The 19,144-nt window shown below is 47.4% G+C and overlaps 1 protein-coding gene across 38 annotated transcripts in view; it reads left to right on the top strand.

Moving 5' to 3' along the window:
* The first annotated feature begins 1,870 nt into the window (after positions 1-1,870).
* Positions 1,871-19,144, top strand: part of NRXN3 (neurexin 3) — a 1,691,350-nt gene continuing 1,674,076 nt past the window's right edge. For 35 of the 38 annotated variants that reach the window (XR_010136857.1, XR_010136859.1, XR_010136858.1 and 32 more), the window contains exon 1: positions 1,889-2,169. The gene's annotated coding sequence lies outside the window, so the exon portion shown is untranslated. Of the gene's footprint in view, positions 2,170-19,144 lie in introns of all 38 variants that reach the window. The other 3 variants (XM_054529674.2, XM_024231183.3, XM_054529687.2) reach the window with 1 other exon arrangement.

The following is a 19,144-nucleotide window of genomic DNA, read 5'->3' on the forward strand; positions in this document are numbered from 1 at the left end:
CTTCCCCCAGGAGCTCCTGACATCTAGGGCAATCCCATGCACTGTGCCTTCTGAACTTCCCTTCCACATTCTGTGGACAAATTTGGTGCAGAGCCTTCTAGGAAGGCCAGGTAAGGAGGATACGGAACTGGTGGCCAGGGCAGTTCAGGTCTAGAGTAAGTAGGTGGGAGGTCAGATGTCATATAAAATTAATCCATGAAGGCATGTTTGTTTGTGTTCCTAAAACTACCGGATACCATGGAGGTGTTGAAGGCTGGAGACCCGAAGACACATAAGAAAATGAGATTGTGATCTGAAAGGTAAAACAGACTGAAAAGTAGGCTAGTAATGATGGAAGTGCATGTGTCCGTCTAGTCCCAGCCCAGATGCTGCTTTAGTCCACCAAGCTTGCCTTGATATCCCCCACCTTCAAATCACAATTAATCACTTGCTTATCGACAATCCCATAGAGCTTCCTTTACATTGCTCTCATGATTATTTTCCCCTTGCTTTATAGAAACACATTTCTGTCCTCCTCCAGTGCTTAGTGGAGTCCTTGGGGTTCAGACCTTGATAGATTCATTTTGTTTCTCATGAGCATGATGCCGGGTACATGTGCTATTAAAGTTTGCTGGGTCAGGAAGGTGCTAGGATGCTGCAAGAACATCCAGTAAAGGGCAGAAATATAAGAACTACCATCCTTGGCTGGGAGGCAATAGAGTACTGTGGCTAACAGGCAGGCTCTGGAGTTGGATAGACTTGAGTTCAAATTCATTCTTAGCAGCTTCCAGCTGTGTGACCTTGGGCAACCTCTCTAAAGCTTCAACTTTTAAGACTGTGAAATGGATCTCAACTGTCAAATAGCACAAACCTCGCTGGACTGAATAAGATGACCCACGTGGTGGCATATGGTAAGTGCTCAACAGCTATTAGTGGATTGTTGCTGGTCCAAGGAAGGACATGCCAGTGCAGCCCTTAAAAAGGGAGCTGGAGAAGAAAGGAGTTTGGGGCTGCATTTTCACATAAGGTGCCAGGGCCTGATGCTGAGCAAAACCTTTGTATTAGGCGCCACCGACTGTCATCTCTTGCTTAGGTTTGACTGGGGAAATGTTTCCACAGACATGAACTAGTTTGTCAAGGCTGGCAATGGCTTTTCAAGGGTTTAGGGGTGCAGTGGAGTTGTCTAGGCTCAGAGCTCAGAGTGCAAGCCACCAAAGAGAGCTATCTTCCTGAGTCACCAAAACACTTGATTGGGGCCTCTGACCCTTAGCTGGCAGCCCCTTAGGATAGGATGGGCTGTGCCTGGGTCTGTCTTTGCTGCTAGGGGCTCTGAGAGAGGAAGCCTCTTTTGTCACTTTCGTTTCTATGTCCCCAGCCCCTTGCAGTATGCCTCATCCTAAGCAGGCATTCAAAGTGCTTGTTGAAGGAATAGATTTGTGTCCTAGTTACAGCCCTGACTTCCACTAGATGCTCAAGGATTGCCCTGATTTTGCAAGGAAGAGCAACTACTCAGGGAAACTGAGGCACACTTGTAGATTAGAGTACCTCAGTCTGCAAGGAGACACACACATCCTCAGCAGTGGGGAAGTGGTTTGGTTACTGAAGCTGTAAATGAGAATTTTGTCTTTATATTAATTCCTACTCTGATTCTAGGGAAGAACTCTCCTCTCAGGCTGGAGTAAGGGGAGAACTGAGCTCAGACACTGCCTTTTAGTTGTGGGGGCTACAGACTGCCCCTCCCTCATGATATCTTCTCAGCTGTTTGCAAAACAGTCAGGGAGGAGGTGAAGCCCTGAGCCAGGCGGCTTGACTGTCTCTTTAAATGCTGGGGTCTGTGCGGGAGAGGGAGGGGCCGGCTCTGGAGTGCGTGAAATTCCTGGGCTCCTCCGGCAGTCTCAGGCTCAGCGCTCAGCCCTACACATCGCCTCTTGCATGCAACTCACTGAGAGGGAGAGGCAACCTGTCCTCCCCTCTCTCAGCCTCGGCATCTCCAGCCACCAAGGACCTGCTTTTCGCACCTCCAACAACCCCTCCCTTCTACCCTGCCACTCCCTCCCAGAGAGAAAGGAAAAGAAAAAGAGAGAGAAAGATTCTGGAATTTGAACCTCCCCAAAGAGGAAACATACCCGGCAAACTCAGTTGATTAAACATCAAACAGACAGATCCCAAATCTTCTGTTCAACTGGAAAGGTAAGGTTTGCGGGGAAAGGAAGGCGGTCAGGGTATGAAACAACTCAAGGTTCTTGTCCGTTCTGGGAAGAGGTTGCTCCTGAGAGGGTAGAAGTTTTCAGTTGGGAGCAACCAACCTAGATTTTTTTTTTTTGAATGCTGTATCCATGAGCCTTGGCTGACTATGGAAATGGCTTTTCAACTGCCTTTCTTTTCCTTCAGTTTATCCTGGAAGTTGGGTCCTTTTCCTCCAGATGTTGGAAAAGTCAGAATGTTTTAGATTTTTATCTTTTTTTTTTTTTTTTTTTTGAGTCTTTCTCCTATTTGCTTGAATTGTTAGTCTGAAATGATGTGTGCTCATCACTTCATTTTGGGCAGATACTTTTTTTTGACATTTTGTAGTCACTTCCCCCCTCATTTATTCATTTATTTATTTGGGTTGGTTAAAATGAGAAACAGAAGGGACGCTCTGAGGATCACAAGAAAACAAAATTGAATTGAGACAGGGATTTCCCTAGCTGTTGAGGAATTGAGGTATATGTGAGTGTGTGTGTGCTTTTTTTTTTTTTTTTTTTTTTTGAGGGGGTGTGAGGAGGTGGTTCTAGAGTCTAAAAATTCAGGTTGGACTCCTGTCTTGTGAAGGTGGGCATACTTGGAGAAGGTGAAAAGGGAGTGTGTGTGTGAGTGTGTGTGTGTGTGCGGGTGTGTGCTCCTGTTTGGATCGGTTACAAGGGAATCTTCCTCCACTGCCTTCCATTTGTTTATATTAATGATTTAGTAGCAGGCTTGCCTGAAAACTTCCACTTTGTGTAAGCACTGTGGGTTTTGCAAGCTCTCAGTGACCTTAAAGTCTGGTTCGATGTATTGTTTTTTCCAGGCATTGTGCTGTACCCAGAGTTTCAGCTCTTTCCCTCTCTCTTTTTTAACCACAAAACTTAACTGCTTTAGAAACATCATCCTGATGACAAGGAAAAAAATGTGTCCCCCCACCCCCCATCCCTTCTTAGGCCAGTGATGCAATACCAACCTAAGGGCTCGGCTGCTTTGCAGGTGACTTACCCTGTGATTACTTGTTAAAAAAAATAAAATTTTCCCTTCCTCCATTAAATGTCTGCCTCTTTTAATTTGGATGTAGAAATATCATCATGCAATGAGAACATCATATTTTTGCTAACCATTATTGGGGTTTAGGTAAAGTAGGATTCCTCTTCTCTGATCTTTATTTTTAATACTTTTTTTTTTAAATGCAAAGGTCAGAGATCATTGAGAGCTAGCTTAGGATGGAGCAAGACAGAGTCAGGGCAAATAAGAGAGCTGGTAGGACAAGAGCTGTCTTCTCCCCGCTTCCTTCGGTTCCCGCTTTGGGGAGATAGTTTTTCTTTTACCACTACAAGCCACCCCAACATTCTACTTTCTTCCTCTCTGCTGGGTCCTGTGGATGGCCCTGGGAGGGAGAGGGGGCACTCCTTGTCATACCTGGAGGACAGTGTAGTTTTGGGGGTCAGATGACCGTTTGCCTTTGTGATGAAGGTTCCAATGGAAATTTGAACTCCCAGCATGCTGGGTGACTTGGTACCCAGGATAGTCTATCTGGGGGCACCTGGAGGTTAGTCTGGGGAGCCTGGAGGTTAGTCTGGGGAGCCTGGAGAACTGGCTCTTTGTTAATTTGCCGTTCTGGATAGAGCCTTCCTTCATCGTTCAAGGGCTTCTGCATCGCCTTTCAAGTTAAAATGGTCCCGCTGGTTATGATGGGCAAGTTTACCTAAGGGCTACTGGGTATGTGGCGGAAGGATGGAGGGGAGTGAGAGGAGGCAAGGCTGGTATTTATTTTTTAATCTTCGGGCTTAATCTGCCTAAGTCATATGGGGCAAACGATATTTCAGATGGGTGCTGGTTGTGCAGATATTCCTATTGTTTGCTTTTTTGTTGTTGTTGGGGAGTGGAGTAAGGGCTCTTGGCCCATTTTCTGCAGCCTGGGGTTCATCCTGCGAGTCAGTCTTCCTTCTGGAAGAGGGGGAAAAGGCTGGACACTGGAAGTTCGCTATTAAAGTGAGCAACAGGGCTGGGTTTATTTTTTAAAAACAACCAGACTGTGCGAATGCCCTTTTCTGGAGCTTTCCGGCCCTTTCTAGTGAAATAATAATTTTTAAAAATTGCTTCTTGAGAAGAGGAGGGGGCAGAAATTAAAGGGATTCTAGATTTTGAGAGACAGCTACGTCTTTGCTTCTCTGGTAGTTCCCTATTATTAATTATTAGGGATTTGACGGAGTTCTGGCCTCCGTTTTTGTTGATTTCATTTTAGTGCTGCGTTTCTCCTGACTATGTTGATGATTTGCTGCTTATATAAGGGAAAGGATGTATTGAGGTGGACTGATGCTTGGGGTTTTGAGATCGGCTACTGAGATTGGGTGGCGGTTGGTATGTTTGTCGATGTGCGTGGTAGGAAGGTCTTTTCTTTTGGGTGGTAGGGGATGAGGGAATGGTGGGAGAACGGTAGATGAGACGCTACAGCAAATGGGGATGTGGGGGGAGACGGAGGTGAGGTTGGAAGTCACCGGTTTGCAGAATTTCTATTCTGCACCCCCCTTTCTCTCGCTCCTGGAAAAAAAATCCATTATCTATAAAAACACATTATTCTTCAATTGGCCTTTTGGAGAAAAAAAAGAGAGAGGGAAGGGAGGGGTTAATTTGGTGAGGGGGCTTGGTCGTAATTAGCCCACTGCTGCAAAACTGAGATACAGAAATCCATCGGCACCAGCTTTGGGGGCATGGAGAGGCAGCAGAGAGATGGGGGACGGGTTGTCAGTCTTGGATGAACAGTGGAGCGGTCGGGTTGGTGTCTGGGTATTGTGTGTGCTTGTGTCTCTGTGTGTGTGTGAAATTTTTTCACCCCACCACCAATTTCCCCCTCCATCCTCCCCCAATTCTGCCATGATCTTGCCTTCTATTTCCACACACTGCTCCCCCCACCCTAGGCGCACCCCCCCTTCCTCCAGCCCTTTCCATCTTCATGAAAAAAATTCTGATTTTGATGGCTCTGCGGCTCTTTTTTCCCTTTTTCCTTGCTTTTTTTTTTTTTTTGCAACACAACAGTGGTGCGATGGCCTTTCCTACATGCCACACGGATGCAGCCTTCTGATAGGAGGGCAAAGTCGGCACATCCACACACACACTGGCACACGCTCTTGCACACACACTCTCTGTCACATACACAGGCGCCGAGGGCTTCATTTTGCTTGGTTTCATTCCCCTTAACCTCTTTCCCCACTCTACCTCCACCATGGCCCCTTCCCCCCATCTTTGCATGGGGACTGCGGTCATGTTAGAGCCTCTTTTCCTCTCCGCAACCGCGGTCTTCTTTCTTCTCGCCATTATTCTTTCCCTGAAGCTGTCGTGTGTCGCAGTTCATGGGATTAGCATGTTGGAGAGTCTTTGTGGGAGGGGACCTCACAAGCAGGGGATTGGAATGGGGGTAGATGACATTAATAATTTTTTTTGACCAAATAAGCACCCAGTGATAATGATCCAATTTAACCATCCATGAAATATATGTTTGCAGTACATTGGAGGAAGGTTACGTGGGGGAGGCAGAGTCTGACTGGGTTACCTCCGGGGAGATTTGATGCCTGGACAGTAGAGCCACAGCCCCCTCCCCCATACACGTGTACGCTCTCTCACACACACCAACACATACAGCTCTGATCAGTGGGCTGTGTCGAACCAGAGGGCACTGCAGAATATCCCAGAGAGTTGTGATGGTTAGTTGGGAGGATGGAACAATGTCTTTGTTACCCAGCTCTCCTCTCTACAGTTGATGCCGGGTCTTGAAATTCTTGGTGGCCTTTGTGTTGGTTTATGGGTGGGGACTGGAAGGGTGTTTGTGTTTTTTCAAGCACCAGCGTGCCTCCAATTGGACAACATAGGATTGTCAACACTGTGCGTGTGGTTCAAGCAAGAGGCTGCCTGCCTCTTTGTGTGGTGTGGCTGTGTTTGTTGTATCCAGCCTCATACGGAGGCTCTGGACAGGTGTGGTAGTGACAGGGAAGGAAGGCAAGAAGCAGGGGTGGTCAGTGGGGAAGAGTCCTCAAGGTAGTTGAGAGGAGGGTAGAGGGGAAGAAACTGCTCCTGCCTCCAGCAGGAAGCCTCAAATGAGATCCCCACGTCCACCAAGCGAACCCGTGGGTGGGTGGCTCATGGATGACTGGTGGGCGGATACAGATTGAAGGGGGAGAATGGGATGAGGTGGGCGAAATTGAGGGTTTTCCCTGCTGCCTTGCCAGAGCCTGGGGCTGAGCTCGGGAGGATGGTCCTTCTCCCCTGGTGTCAGCCACCTCTTGGGTGGCTCAGCCTTGTTGGAGGCTGCAACCCGAAGGAGCTGAAATCACCCTCGGCCGTGAGAGCAGCCCAGCCCCTGTTTTCTCCTGGGCTCTGGCTGCCTTAACTACCGGACGCCATTTTCCCATCTCCAGCTGAAGGTGTGTCCCTCCTTATTAGCAATTATAAGTGAAACTGGAAAACATTTTGCCTAAAAGAAAAACAAAATCCTAAGGGCAAAATGCTGATTGTCTTACCTTTCCAGTGTCCCTCTCCCTTCTTGGGGCTGACCCTGAGGAGTTAGGGAGACAGGGTTACGTCATTGCCAGAGAAAGGGGATAAATGGGGAGTAGGATGCCTTGGGGGCAAATTATTGTGCCCAATGCAGAGAAGAGATTGCTCTTGGTATCGCCCGGCCGTGTTCTCCTTACGTGACCCGTCAGGTGTGGATAGGAGACTTGCAAAAGAAGAAGCATTCCTTCTAAAACCTCACTGCCTAGAAATGTGCCGGCCCGTGTGTCTGTTCCTGCTGTGGTCTGGGACCTGCTGGGGGAAGAACGGTTGCGCTGCAGCTCTGAGCCTTGAGGGCCAGCTCTGTTGCTCTGAGGATGAAGCAAGTGCGGTGCTGTGGCTGGGCCAGCCACAGGTGGCCATGCTGGGCTCGGGGCAGGTTGGCCATGCTGAGCTCGGGGCAGGGACTATACATGGGGCCCACTCCCAGCCGTTTCCTGCAGGTTGTTCCTCAAATTATACTCCTCAGAGAGACCTTTCCTGACCACCTTTCTAAAATAGTCCCCTTACCCCAACCCCCTGGCTGCTTTCTAGCCCATGGCACTGTCTTTAATTTTAATTGGTGAATCATTATTTAATATTATATTATACTATGATATATTGAAACATTTAAGATGGATCTTGTCTCTTTACCCCTCTAGAATGCAAGCTCTGAGAGGTCAAGGACTTTGTGTTCATTGTGGTGTTCCCAGTGCGTAGGACATTTCCTGACACATAGTAGGTGCTCAGCAAATGTGTGTCGATTGGAGGAAGGAACCACATGGGTTTAGTGTTGGAGTTTTCTTCTCTAGCACTTGGGGCCTGTCTTCTGGGAAGGGTGGACTTTGCCTCTGGTTGTCTTAGCCCTGCTTGAATGTCTAGATCTGCTGGAGGAATTGCAACATGCTGAACTTCAGTAGAGTTTAGTAGAAAGGGCTTCTCTATTCCTGGCTCAGATGACTCTGCCTCCTTTGAGATTCCTCTAATATTAGTAATCGCCATTCTCATCATCATCATAGTAGTAGTAGTAATAGTCATGATATAGCTATCATTTCTGCAGCAGTTACTATTTACAAAGTTCTCTTCCAAGTTTTTTTTTTTTTTACACTCAGTATCTCATTTAATTCTCCAAACAACTCAATGCAGTATACTATTATTACCTGAGGAGACTGAGACTTAAAGTTACCTAATGAAATGACAGATCGAGGATTTGAATTCAGATCTGTCTCATGCCAGAGCCCAAGCATGGGACCCTTATGTTATAGTGTTAGAGGAAAAAGGGAGATGAATCATCTATCATCTTATTCAGTGCCCTCAAGTACAAATGACAAGGTGGAGGCCCAGAGAGACTACATGGCTTTTCCAAAGTTATGCACCATGTTTGATGCAGAGACAAAACTAGAATCAAGGTTTCGTGGCTGCCAGGGTAGGGCTCTTTCTACTCCGTGATGCCGCCTCGTGGGCTGTGGGCCCTTTACCAAGGGCTTTGCAGCTGCTTCTGTGGGGGCTGCCTGGGGTGCCCTTTTAGTTCTCCTTCTTCAGAGGGGAGTGAAGTCTTGGTGGGGCAGGTGGGTGGTAGGTGTGTCTCTACGGAAGGCACACCTGCAGAGCTAGAGGTCAGGGTTTCATGGCTCGAAGGAGACTGGTGGGCTATATTCCAACTGAGTGCCGGTTAAGGTTGTCCTCTGACCTTCCTGGGGGAGGAGAAACTGGAATGGAGGAGGACCCCTCTTCCAGTGGGTTGCTCAAGGTTCTCAATCCCATGTAGCCCTGCCCATCAAGGGTACTTTCAGGTCCAGCAGAGGCTCCCTTTGGAGATCTAAGCAGCTGGTATCTGGATGCTGACGACCCTGGGAGCCTGTCGCTTCTCCTAGACTGGTCTAGCCTTCTTTCTCAAGAAGGGAGGCATGAATCTAGACATTGGCCCCAGTGTGCTTCATTTGTGTTTCCAGAGGCTGGCTGGGGGGCATGATGTCATACAATGTGGGTGAAGGCCTTCTACCAGTCTCTCTGTTCCACTCTAGCATTGGCCTTGACCTTGAATGGGAGAAGGATTAGACATTCTAGACAAGTATGAATGTGTGTGTGTGTGTTTTTTTTTTTCAGGGGTGGGGTCGGGCCAGAGAAAAGTGGATTCTGAGAAGCAAGGAAGTCTTACCTTTAGCCAAGACCTTGAAGCAGAGCATGAATGCATTTCTGCATGACCTTGAGATGGTGTAACCAGACGCCCTGGTTTGGGGAGACAGTGTCTGTTTAGGCCTTTGTCCAAGTGTAATTAGTAACTCTCAAAAGTGTCCCTGTTTGGATGATAAAATATATGTCTATCCTTCTTTAAGATGACATCACACACTTTCTCTTAAAGGAATAGAGAGAGGAAGGGGGCATACTAGAGAGGGAAATCCAATTTTAGGTCAGGAAGGTGACTGAGAGTGCAGCCTTTCCCCAGCTCTACTTTCACTTGCCCCCACTTTCTAAAGGATAAAAACCTGGATCTTCTGAGTATTCCTGTTACCAACGTGACTACTACTTCTCTCCCAACTACTCTTATTCTCATCCAAGTACTAACCAGGCCCGACCCTGCTTAGCTTCCGAGATCAGATGAGATCGGGCATGTTCAGGGTGGTATGGCTGTAAACTCAACTACTTTTACTAAAGCTTCTTCTACTGGCCAACATTTGAGACCTGACTATGGGCCAGATACTACGCTAAGCACTTGACATGCATTATCTTACATAATCCTCCAACAATCCTGTGAGGTGGGTACTATTATCATCTCTGTCTTACAAATAAAGTAACTGAGGCCTAAGGAGGTTAAGTAACATGTCCAAGGCCACTCAGGTAGGAAGTGATGATATCATGATTCAAACCCAAAGGGCCTGGCTCTGCTCTGAAGCCTCTGGTCTTAACCACTGTGCTGTACCACTTCCATGGGCCTGTCCTCTGGTTCCCCAAGTCTGGAAACTTGATTCTAAGAGCTGGCCCATTTGCCAGGCAGTCAGCTCACTCACAGCTCTGGGACTTGCTGAAGGTGCTGCTGTCAGTTAGAGGCATTTCAGGCTTAGGAGGAGGGGGCTGCTGGTTGTAACACTGCTGCTTAGGAGTAATGCTGCTGGTTGTCTTTTGCATGGCACTAAGGAAACTCTGTTTCCCAAGATGTCCCCGTTACCTTCTTCCTTGCTTTATGCACCTTGTCTGAGGAGGGAGTTGAGGTGATTTGGGATGGTGATAGGTGGGCGGAAGGTAGAGAACCTGAAGCCTATTGTCTCTGCTTTGCTGTGTGGCCCTAAGCCTGCATGGGCCAGCCATACTCCCCATGGCCCTTGCAGCAGGGACTGGCCCTCAGCGTGAGATTTCGGTGAAAGGACAATTATCCAGCACCTGCTTTGAGCAGGGCATCATGCTCTGCTATGTTTCACTTAGGTGGGTAGTGTCCTCATTTATCTGTTGAGGAAACTGGTGATCAGAGGGGTTAAATCGCTTTTTTAGGATTACACAGTGAGAGCCTGCGTCCACACTTGGGTCTGAATCCAGGGACTCTGCACCACCCTCCATCCTGAATCATGGAGAAGAGGAGATGGGAATTGGATCGTCTAAACTGGGGGTAAAATAGGAAATACTCTAGACAGAGGTCTTCCAATCAGCTCCTGAGGTCTGGATAGGAACTCTGGGGATCATCATCCTTATCAGCCACCTCTAGGCCTGCCTCTACCCCACACCCACAGGGGAAGACACCTGCTGACCCCTGAGCTGGAGGGGTGCTGGTTCTGGCCTGGAGAGAAGGAGGAGATGGGATCATGCACACCCTCACTGGTGGAGGCGGGATGTTCAGAAGGAGTTACCTCCTTCCCCCGTGGAGCAGGAACATGTGCACTGACAACATCCCCCTACATCTGTGTCACAGGATAAAGGGTGGGAAGGGATGCCAGGTCTGCTGCCTAGATACAGGCAGGGAGGATGCACAGAGGGAATGAGCGGGATCCCCCAGGCTGGAGGACTCCAGGGAGGAAGAAGGAACTTTTTCTTGGTGGAGAGGCAGGGAATAGGAGAAGAACAGTTTTCTGACTGAGAGGATGGTCTGCAGCCCCCAGGCTGAGCTGCATCAGCTTCATTGCAGTCCCATTGAAGACTGTTTATTTTTTCCAATAATGTGTTAATTAAACATCGATTTCTGGGTGGAGGAAAGGGAATTGGATTGCCAGAGCTAAATGGAGTGAGGCAAATGGGGAGCGGATGAGAGGGGCCCCAAGCTGGAGTCAGCATTCTCCAGTGGCACCCCAGGAAGGTCGGAAGGGAACTAGGGCTGCCTCTTCCCCAGGCTCCAAATTTGGAATTGTCAACTCTCCCAGAGCCTTCAGGAGGCACCTTTCCTACTTCTTGGGTGCCAGGGCAGGTGGAGAGGCTCTTTGCTGAACCCCAGTTCAAGGAGGGAAGAGCAATTATTCTCCACCTTCCTCAGCATCTTTGGTTTATAGAGACTGTGTGCCCAGTCTCGTGTTCAGCATGGGACATATATTTGTTCTTTGTTCTTTGTTTTTTTTTTGTTTTTGTTTCTGTTTTTTTGTTTTTGTTTTTTTTTTCTTTTTTTAGACGGAGTCCTGCTCTTGTTACCCAGGTTGGAGTGCAGTGGCTCGATCTTGGCTCACTGCAATCTTTGCCTCCCGGGTTCAAGGGATTCTCCTGCCTCAGCCTCCCAAGAAGCTGGGATTACAGGCACGTGCCACGACACCCAGCTAATTTTTTTGCATTTTTAGTAGAGACAGGGGTTCACCGTGTTGGCCAGGTTGGTCTCGAACTCCTGACCTAAGGTGATCCACCTACCTCGGCCTGCCAAAGTGCTGGGATTATAGGCATGAGCCACTGCACCCGGCTTGGTTTTTAAAATAAACACGGGGGAGGGCACTTTTATATTCCTACTTTGGAGATGTGGAAACTAAGGCTCAGAGAAGTAGCAAGTTCAGGGTCAAAGAGTTGGCAAAGTTTCACAAGAAAAGGGGTCCTAGAGGAGTTGAAAATATCTGAGGCTGGAAGAACAGCCACCCAGAGTCCCAAGCCCCTTTAAAGGGAAAAAAAGAAAAAAAAAGAAACATCCAGTAGTAACAAAAAGAACCATTTGATATTTTCTCATTGGCTAAGATTGACTGAGCTGCGGTTGCATTAAGTTAAGTGCTTTGCACATGAAGTTGGGAGGATTCAGTGAATAAGTGTTAGGCAATTATTCCCATTGTACAGGTGAGGAAAGTGGAGCTTGGGGAGGTTAACTGTCTTGCCTGTGGTCGCAGAGTTGGTAAATGGTGGAGCTGGAATAAATTTCTGTAAAAAGGATGTTGAGACCTCTGCAGCTGTGTTCTATTGTCCCATACACACTGAGGACATAGACACTGGCTCAGGAAGTCTCCCATGTCTTTTAGGAAATAAAGATGTGGAGGTCTCAGGATGGACCCTCTGGCTAGATCCTGGGCCCCATAAATCCCAGGGTCTTGCAGTGTAGACTCTATCATCCCTTCCTTTCTCAGCCCAGGGCAACTCAGGCCCAGCCTCTGGTTGAGAAAAGCCTGTTTTGGGGTGTTTGTGGTCGTTGGAGCTGGGTGATGAGTATAAGTTTGAGCTGTAGTTCTCAAACTTTGCTGCATATTGAAATCACCATATTAAAATTCCAAACCCATGCTGCACCTCACACCAACTAAATTAGACTCTTTAGGGGCAAGACCCTGTCCTCAGTGTGTTTTAAAGCTTCCGGGTGATCCCACCAGGCTTGCTAACTGGTAGTTTGGAACAGCCTCTCCTGCAAAGCAGGTGTTGGGAGGCTGGCATCTCTTCCAGAGTTAGGTAAGTGTGGAGGTAATTGGTCACACACATGTAATATCCAGTGGGGCAATGTTTATAGTGTATTGATCAGTTTTCTTCTCATTAGAATAGCAGCTTTCAGACTTCGATATGCCTCGAAATGCCTAGGGAGTTTTTACAAAATGGGTGTCTGCAGGCCCCACCTATAGACTTAACTTAAAAGTTCTGAGGTGGGGCCCAGGAATCTGCATGATAAGCAAGCACCTTCTGTGGCCAGGTGAGGTGGAGATCTCTAGGGGTAGCCTCGGGTCTCCTTTGTTCCATGCTCTTGTGAAGTCCTCTGTCCTTGGAGGGGAGCGCAGGCTGAGGACATGGGTTGCCATGGTCACCTGTTGCTCTGTGAGGTTTGGTCTCCTTTGCTTAGGCCTGGCTGTCCATTGCTGACAAAGAAAGCTGGTTTGCCTGGCCTGGGTCCCTGCTGCCCACTGCAGTGACTCTTGCTTAGTGCCTTGTGTGTGGGCAGCCCTCAGGGAGGAGAGGATGATCCCAACTTAGAAATTCGGCAGACTCCCTTCTCAGTTTTAAAAAAAATCAGAGTAAATCTCCGCACAACTTGAGTGTTCAGGAACCTGTCAGCAGCAACCATCTGAGTCTTCCCCCTGGGATTGGTGAAACAGCTACTTTGGGGCTCATTTTAAATTTTTCTCCTAAAGCTGTCAAAGAATAGAGAATAGTTGGAGACTCTCAGAGCTGGAAGGGACCTGGGTGATCACTATGCCAATGCTAATATTCTATTCACTTTTTCATTCATTTCTTCATCCACCAGATATTTATTAAACAACTATTATATGCAGGCACTATACCAGGTGTTGGGAATACGGCCACCATCAAGAGAGACGTTTAGTTTATCCCTGATGGAATTTAAGCTTAGGTGGAAGGGCAAGCAATAGACAACACAAGTATGTCTATAATTACACATTATGATGAGTGTTCTGAAGGCAAAGTACTGGGGGGCACTGAGAATTAGAGAGACCTAATTTAGAATGATGGGGCCGGGGGGGGACAATGATAGCTAAAATTCATTGAGCACTCATTGTCTGCAGGCCCTGCTATAAGGGCTTCACAAGTATCACCTTATTTAATTTTCACAATGAGTCTTGGAGAAGAGCTAATGTTATTATCGTTGCCTTGTTACGGAAGAGGGAACTGATACATGAAGAGGTGCCCAGTCTGGAACTAAAACCAAAGCCTATATGGCTCTCCTACACTTCATATCCCACTGAGATGTTTTTGTTGAGAGCTGAAGGACAGATGAGGGTCAGAAAAAACAGAGAAATTAGGAAAGTACTGATGATCCTGGCCACGTGTGGAGCTCTTGGATGCTAGGCACTGTGCAAAACACTTTATCAAAATTATCTTTTTTTTTGAGACGGAGTTTCGCTCTTTTTGCCCAGGCTGGAGTACAGTGGCACGATCTCAGCTCGCCGCAACCTCTGCATGCCGGGTTCAAGTGATTCTCCTGCCTCAGCCTCCTGAGTAGCTGGGATTACAGGCATGTGCTACTACACCCAGCTATTTTTTTTGAAGTTTTAGTAGAGACAGGGTTTCTCCATGTTAGTCAGGCTGGTCTCGAACTCCCAACCTCAGATGGTCCACCTGCCTTGGCCTCCCAAAGTGCTGGGATTACAGGTGTGAGCCACTGCGCCTGGCCTATCAAAATTATCTCATCACATCCTTTCAGCAGCTAGGATAAGTAGGAATTCTTATCCCTTTTTTGCAGGTGAGGAAAACAAGTCTTTGGGAGGTTCAGTGACTTTCGATAGGAAGCAGCTGGGTGTGGCAGAGCTGAGTCTGGAGCCAGGGCCTTTTGTCTCTGGGCTTCTGTCTGTGCGGCGGCACAGTTCACAGACAGTGGACATCTCTGCATCCTGCCCGGACCTCACCTGCTGGGTAATGCTAACAATGGCAGGTTGGGAGGCAAGGAGGATCCTCCCACAGTCCATTGGCCTCTTGTTCTGGGCACGGGAGAACCCAGAATAAGGATGAAACAACGTCTGTAGGGCATGGCGGCCCCTCTGTGCTGAAAGGAAGCTCCATTTTTCTTCCTTCTGGCAAGAACCATCAGGCCAGCCCTCTTCCTGGTCTGCTGGCCCTGGAAACCATAGAAAATGACTTTTTCAGGTAATACCCTCCACTGCCTTTTTTCTCTCCTCTCCCCTTTTATCCCTAGTTGCTGATTAGTGAGATGCTTGTTACTTGCAGTTTTGTGTCTCACCCTCTGCGTGGTGCCTACTGGAACACCCTCCCTGCCTGCTCACCCCAAGTTGTGTGGTCCCCTGGCCCACCTGAGCTGACCAGTAGATATGAGTGTAGGTAGGAAGAAGTACAGGGACTTAGTTATGGACTCTGTCTAGAGCCAGGAGAAGGAGGCAAGGAGGTGAAGAAGAGAAAGGAGATGCGTCAATGGGGCATGATAAAATATTAAATTCCTGAAAGGTTTGCCGGGATGTGGAGTTCATTTCTTTCATATCCATTCCCTGTCCTGCGGGTGAGTGAGTCTGCACATGGGGACAAGTGCCCCGTGAGATAGAGGTTCCTCTATGTTCTGACTGAAATCTCTTCTGGGGTTGAAGGGCTGGTTCTGGCAAGGGGAGAAGCTAGAAGTGGGCAGGCTAGCTTTCTGTCTGTTTTTCTTCAGGTCTTGGGGTAAAGGGAGCTGCCTCCATACTGGGCTCCGATTCTGATGAGACTAACATTTGAAAGCAATAGCTTGACTCTCCAGATTTCTGAAATCAAGATAGAAAAGGGAAGGTGGGGAAGCTTTCTCCAAGAAGGGGCGGATGTGTGGGAAGTAAGAAGGTTGCCTCGTGTGTGGGTTGTAGAGTTTGGATGACAGTCACTGTTTTCTTTTTTTGTACATGTAGTTATTTATTTATTTTACAACAATTAACTCCTTACAAATGTGAGTCGATGATTTTCTTATTACAAAATAATATATGTTTGTTATAGAACATTGAGAAAACGCCAAAAACAAAAATAAGTCATCTATAAATCTCCCCGCCAGAGATAACCAATGGGAGAATTTTGATATCTATCATTCCAGCTTAATTTCTAAGCATCTGCAATCCAGGGTGTGTTATTTTGTTTTTAAAGAAGTTCATTCACTCATTTAACAAGTACTAATTGAGCGCCCACTCGATGCCAGGCACTGGAATCGCATTTTGGAGGCTGTCACACTAGCCTGATTTTTCACATAAAGATGCATCACGAACACTTTTCCACAACAGCCACTCATGTCTTTGAGCTTCCAGATTTAGCTTTTGGGTGTAATGAGGCAGTTGGCAAATTTTGGCATCTCAAGTCTTATGTCTTAAGAGGGAAGGAAACACTGCAGGGTTTCTCTCTCTTTGGCGTCTATGGCAATACCATGTTAGACTCCTGGGGAGAAAATGTGTCTTTTTACTCAGAAAATAAGAAAGGGAGAGAAGAAGTTTTAGACAGTGGGAAAGACTCTAACCTTTTATTTAATATTGGCATCTGGCATTTCTCCAAATGAGAGGTTTAGAGAGGCAAGGTTCCATTTTCCTCACGGAATCTTGACTCCTTAGAGAGTGCATAGAAATGTAAAGCCTACGGCCAGCTCACCTCCAGCGTAGAGATGAGGACCAGGAGTGGCTAGATGACTTGTTCAGGTACACACATGTGGTTGACAGCAGAGCCGTGTCTGGAGCCTGGGGAGCTGAACTAGGGAGTTGTGCAGATAGTTGGGGCAGATTTGGTAAAAAGTGGTGCAGCCCTTGCTGGGTGGATGGAGGAACCCTGCTGGTGTTGCTTGAGTTTGGTTGCTGTGCTTAAAGGAGGTTTATGATACAGATTTGATTTCTTCATCTCTGAGATGTACATCTGGGGCTGTATAGAGGACTGAGGAGTGAGAGAGAAGAAGGGAATGCCTTCTGCAAAGCCACTGCTATACACGGACCAAGCTGGTTGAGCTAGCACTGTGTGGGCTTCCACAAATTCAATTCTGCAAGTATCTATTGGACACTTCCTTTGCCCAGGCATTGCATTTAGTGCTAGGAATACAGAGAAGAGTAATGGTTGACATTCTTTAGTGGAGGATGATATGAATGTACATAATCATTGCAGGAGGCCTCGATCTGTTATAGGATAGAGGGAACCCAGGGGTTTCCATGGAGGGAGTAATGACCTCCTGCCAGTAAAGGGAGTGTGAAGAAGGCTTCCCCAAGGAGATGGAATTTAAAGAATATCAGCAGGTGTGGAGAGAAGGACTAAGGATGACAGGCCAGGGAAGTAGCATGATGAAGGGAAAGAAATGGAGGGATTCCTCAAATACACAGGGGATCAAAATTTCCAGCACATGGGTGGAGGGCTGAGTGAGAGATGGGGCTGAAAGGGTATGCTGAGGCAGGGTTTTGAAGAACCTGGAATGGTAGGAGATTCAGTTAGGATGATGCCTATTATAAGAATCCTAACTTAATCTGAATCCACTGAGGAATTTGTAGGGGATGGGGTTCACATGAGTAAAATTTCAGATAATGGACCTCAGCTTTGGTTCAGTTAGGGGTACCTGATATAATCTCAGCCTCAGGCTGGCTCTGCTCATGGGAATGAAGTGGTCCTGCAGCTTGAGAGCTCACACCAGCACACCTCACAATGAAGATCTGGAGAGAATGGCTTGTCCACCAGCCACTGAACAAAATTCTCAGGCTTTATTTTGGTTGGACCAACATGGATCAAATATCCATCTCTGGACCAATCACAATGGGACGCTCCTGTAGCTAGACCATGGTGGTTGGACCAACATGGATCAAATATCCATCTCTGGACCAATCACAATGGGACGCTCCTGTAGCTAGACCATGGGTGGGGACTAGAGTGGACTTGGGGAGATGCAAGAGAGTGAACACAAGCATTTGGACTTTAATCTGTGTGTCCTTGGAGCATGGTGTGGCTTGTTCATCTTTGTGGTAGTAGAACTCCAGGGGTGGTAATGTCCCTGGATTTGGCAGACTCAGGGACACGAAGGACACTGCCTGGCTGACACTGGCTCTACTGTCTCAGCAGAAGCCACCAAGCTGGGCCATAGAGCCAATTCCAGAATCTAGTCCATGGAGGTACATTGGATGCTTCTTGGCATTGGGCAGGAAGGCGGAGAGGTAGAGTGAAAGGGTGACAGTAAAGGACCCAGCCAGTCTTCATTGGTCAATGTTGTTCTCCTATGGTTTTCATCACTCTTCAGAGAAAAGAGACTAAGAATCCTTTAGGGGATCCTGAGGGTTGGTGCTTTCTGCAAAATACCTCTAAAAGGCCTTGTGGCTTCCCAGGCAGAGCCTGAGGTGCAAGAACCTGAGTTCATGCTTTATGGATTTGAGTCTTTTATTCTTTTTGCAGCGTGTACATGCATAGCTCCTCTAGGATTGGCTTTGATTGATAGGTGCCTTGCAACATTACCATTTCCTCAGGGATCTGATGTCTTCAGAATCGCTGCGTTGGTTTCCGTTTGTATTTAGTGGGCCCTCACTGGGCTGTTATGTGCTCTGGACTGTGTTTGGAGAATTAATTTGCTTTATGCCTCAAAGTCAATAGGACACTTTTTGTTTCTGCTCCTTGAAATGGACGAGGAAGCCTTTTTAATAGGGGGTCCTCTCCCTGAGCTGGCAAAAGAGGGCTTTTTTGACTTGGTGATTTTCCTCCTGTGTGTGGATCTGTTGGGGTGGCTGAAAACTAAGCTGCAGTAGGGGAGATAAAAGGGACAGGATAGTGGTGGGAACATGATGCTCCCTGATTTCAGATGGTCACACTGCTCTAGCTGGCTTTTGGGGGAGCCCTAGACTTGGGAGAAAGGGGATGCTGGCAAAAAAAAACTTTGATTATCAGCTTTGTCATTCATAAGCCATATGACCCTAAACACTTGGCTTTTAAATTTCAGAAAACAGTCATGGAATACCTGCATGCCAGGACTATCTTGAACATGTGCATGCTTTTTTTTTTGAAGTAGCCCTAAGGTGACAGTGAGCATGACGCTCAGAGTTATCGAGGGGCTACTTTGTGCACGGATTGTGCCCAAGCTTTTCATGTGCTGTTCAGATCGTCATGAAGCCCCATGAGGCAGGTATTAGTGTCTTCACTTTACGAATGACAAAAACAGAAGCTCCAAGAGGTTAAGTAATCTGCCCAAGATCTCTTAGCAAGTATGTGAGATGTAAATCTGAGAGATGTTTTGGTGGTGCTTTTTTTTTTTTTTCCTCAAAGCTTGCAATGCTCTGGGTTTCAAGATGTGGAGGGAAAAGCATGAGCTTTGGGGTCACTCATGCAGACTTGGGGTAGGTAACTCCCTGCTTTTTATGTACTGGTTGAGTGATTACCTCCTGAGTCTACATTCAGACTACCTCCTGATTACCTACATTCAGATTACCTCCTGAGTCTAGCCATTCAGAGGTAATACCATCATCTTTGTAGTTGGGGATGGCTTAGAATCAAGTTGGGGATGGCTTAGAATCAAGTGACTTGTGCAAGGTCATCTAATCTAGTAGTTGGTGCAGCCAGGATTGGTACCCACATGGTCTGATGTCAGAATCCACACTCAACACTTGACATCACTCTGGTT

This window comes from Pongo abelii, chromosome 15, assembly GCF_028885655.2.
Source record: "Pongo abelii isolate AG06213 chromosome 15, NHGRI_mPonAbe1-v2.0_pri, whole genome shotgun sequence".
NCBI lineage: Eukaryota > Metazoa > Chordata > Mammalia > Primates > Hominidae > Pongo > Pongo abelii.